This window comes from Crinia signifera, chromosome 7, assembly GCF_055691185.1.
Source record: "Crinia signifera chromosome 7, ASM5569118v1, whole genome shotgun sequence".
Taxonomy (NCBI): Eukaryota; Metazoa; Chordata; class Amphibia; order Anura; family Myobatrachidae; genus Crinia; species Crinia signifera.
In genome coordinates, this window is record NC_139223.1 from 141,119,709 (window position 1) to 141,123,291 (window position 3,583).

The 3,583-nt window shown below is 44.5% G+C and overlaps 1 pseudogene; it reads left to right on the plus strand.

The window, feature by feature from the left end:
- The first annotated feature begins 3,211 nt into the window (after positions 1–3,211).
- LOC146025473 (U2 spliceosomal RNA) lies at positions 3,212–3,317 on the plus strand (annotated as a pseudogene).
- The last annotated feature ends 266 nt before the right edge of the window (positions 3,318–3,583 follow it).

Consider the following 3,583-nt stretch of genomic DNA (forward strand, 5'->3'; position numbering starts at 1 on the left):
CACTGCAGAAAAGAAAGCCACAAATGTGTTTAGGACAGGTGGTACTATATAATAATAATAATAATAATAATAATAATAATAATAATATTAATAAAGGTAGAGCTGATGCATATTTACTTACTTTTGTCTTCTCCCACAAGGGGGGGTCTGGAGGGGAGACCTGCAAAGAACATCAGGGGCTGGGCCTCTGACATCATCAAGCCTCTCCCCAACCTCGCCTAAATTATGCAATTCACCGATCCACAGGAGGGGAGGGGAGGGGCTGAAATGACACAAATCATGTAATTTAAGCCCCACTCTCTTCCGCCTACTTTTGAATTATCTCTCATGCGGACAGGATGTGGGAGATCACATCGGGAGCCTCCCGCAACTTCCGGGAGAGTAGGCAAGTACGAGCTGATGTGTCATTCACATCCTAACAGAAAGTGTAATGCATAACTCCCTATTTATTAACAGTTTCTTATATAGCACAGCATATTGCGCTTTACATTTGGAAACAGTTATAAAAAAAACTGGGTAGTAACAAACTGACATACAGTTCGATTGTACTGACCGAAGCATAAAAAAAACAAATTATTTATTTATTTATTTATTTATTAACAGTTTCTTATATAGCACACACAGATTCCGCAGCGCTTTACAGAGAGTATTTGAACATTCACATCAGTCCCTGCCCCAGTGAAGCTTACAATCTATATTCCCTACCACATATACACGCACACAGACATTCTAGGGTTAATTTTGTTGGAAGCCAATTAACGTAACTGTATATTTTTGGATTGTGGTAGGAAACCGGAGTACCCAGAGTAAACCCACGCATTTACCATTTGGAAACCCACAAAATCCTGCGTTTGCCATTGATACTGTATATCGGGCAGGTTGGCCAAATAATGTTAGAGGTTATGCCCAGGGAGATTTGAGAGGATTTTGATACTCGCTCATGCATATCCCAGTGCTGTGGTTTACTCAGAACAGAGCTTACCTGCTACTTACTGAACACTTGACAAATGTCACTGTTATCTCTATTACATATGGGAAATTTCACAACAGAAACGACCTGTGTCCAGAGCACTGGTCAGGGCAATGCTTGTGTTTTCTCAGTGATGATGGAAAAGAAAATGTGTTTGTTGTACTAAGATTGTGTATTTGGTAAATGTATCCTTTGACTGACTGTGATTAACACAGGGATCAAATGACCCCTTGATAGTAACGTCCTCAATATGCTGGAGAAGAGTTGACAAAGGCCTATGGAGGGTTCTGCAATGCCTGTGGTTGGGCCTAAGCATACAGCCTATGAGCTTGTAGTATGCTGCATAAAGCAGAGGGGGACGTGGCACAGCTTGATCGCTAAGTGGTGGAGTGGGGTCAAACTCTGGGGGTGATTCAGGTTGGTTTGCAAAGGGAATTTGGTTTGCTGATGGTCAAAACCATGTGTACTGCAGGTAGGTAGGGCTGGATTATCAATGGGCCTGTTGGAGCTGCAGCTCCAGGCCCCACATTGAAAATAGGCCCACAGGACCCAGATCCAACTGCCCGACGCTGCGATTACCGCACAGCCAGTTTTAAAAGCTGCTCCCGGCCGGACTCCATGTAAAGCCATTCGAAGGTTTCGTTCGAAGCTCCACCCCCAGACCTCTTCCAAAGGTCTGGTCTGAAACTCTGCCCCCTGACCCCACCTGAAGCCCTGCCCCAGGACCCCACCTGAAGCTGCGCTCCCAGACTCGATCGCACCTCAGCCCTACTGGGCCATCCAAAGTTATTGCATACCTCAGTCAGATAATCCAGTGTGCACACTGCCCTATAACTATCGGAAGTGTGGCCAATGGAGGGTCGGTTGAACTCGAGACTGGAATGAAACAAGCTGTATACAGCACTCTGGCTCTGTGGTTCTTTGCCCAATGACCTGCCAACCATGCTGTAACGCTGAGGAGAATCCTCATCAGTGCATGACCTCTGCAGTGTAATCTGTGCCTGATTGAGTGACACCTCACACACAGTCACTCAGCCAATCGGAGCACAGACACTGCCAGGACAGTCTGAAGAATAAAATCGTGGGCAGCAGTTTAACACCAGCCACAGGAAAAATGGTTAGTCCATTGTCTGTCTATTGTCTTTTAGGCTAAGATCAAGTGTAGTATCTGTTCTTATCAGTGGGTCTGGACCGTCCCATGGCAGGAGAATAGAGAAACATTGGACTAAGTATCTTCCCTTATGGGCTGAGGAATCAGGTCTGGCTGAGTATCTACACCCTGCTGGGGGAAAGAATACCATTCTTTCCACTGGTAGGGAGGGGAGAAGCATCAGGCTGAGTAGTTGAGGCTCTTGTTCGGGGATCTATAGCCTCTGAGGGAGAGTCACTCGAAAAGCCCGGTCTAGTATCCAATCACAGGAAGCTGGGAAAAGCTGGGAACGAGTAGATTGCTCTCCGTTTGTCCTTGGGCGGAGATACAGTGAAAAATCCAGCCTAGTACTCACTCCCTGGGAGGCGAGGAACGTCGGGACTGAGTAGGTGTTTTCTTCTACTTCAGTTTCATCTCCTTTGTATACACAGGTAGAGTCACCGCGTATATGGACCAGTGTGTGCAGGAGCATACAGAAGCATGGGTGAGAGACGTGGATACCGTGAGTGAATGATACAATCCTTGCCAATCTTTCACCAGGTTCACATCCCTCCATACGGGACTCCCTGCCGTAGGTGCTGTGTTCCAGTACCACGGTAGGTTGTGCCACTCCGCTGCAATTGTGCATATACTGTATATCAGCTACAACTTTTATCTAATTGGCAAGTGCCTTATTATTCTATATACTCAGTGACTGAACACTTTAATTGAGCTGGAACTTGGACGGCATAAAGTATAATTTCACTAAAGGATACCATATACATGTATAAGTGAATTATAAACACAGTTGAAGTATACAAATCGAATAATTTAGGAAAAATCCCTTTTTTATATATATAATTTCATGTGTAGTGTTTTATATATATATATATATATATATATATATATATACTGTATGAAATGTGAAAAACTTTTTATTAATTGTTTGATTTTGTATTTATTTTAGGTGGCCACCTAAAAAACATTATTTATCATTTTTATATTAAATAATTGATTTATACACAAAATTGTATGTATGTGTGTGTAACTTCATCCGGGTGTGGATCGTATTGTTGACTGCACTTAGGTCGACAGTCATTAGGTCTTTAGTCATCGCTTCTCTGCCTTTTGACTAAGATCAAGTGTAGTATCTGTTCTTATCAGTGGGTCTGGACTGGACCCTGGCAGAGAATAGAGAAAAGCTAGACCGAACCACCTTGCTACTGAGCTGAGGAACAGCCTATAGCCTCATGTTCTGGGCGGGTGTAAGGTTTGGCTGAGTATCGATGCCCTGCTGGAGGAGGGAATACCATTCTTTCCACTGGTAGGGAGGGGAGAAGCCTAATAGTTGGGGCTCTTGTTCAGGGGTCTATAGCCTCTGAGGGAGAGTCACTCGAAAAGCCCGGTCTAGTATCCACTCCCAGGAAGACAGGAAAAGCTGGGACCGAGTAGATTGCTCTCTGGTCTGTGGGGCTGGTACCCTC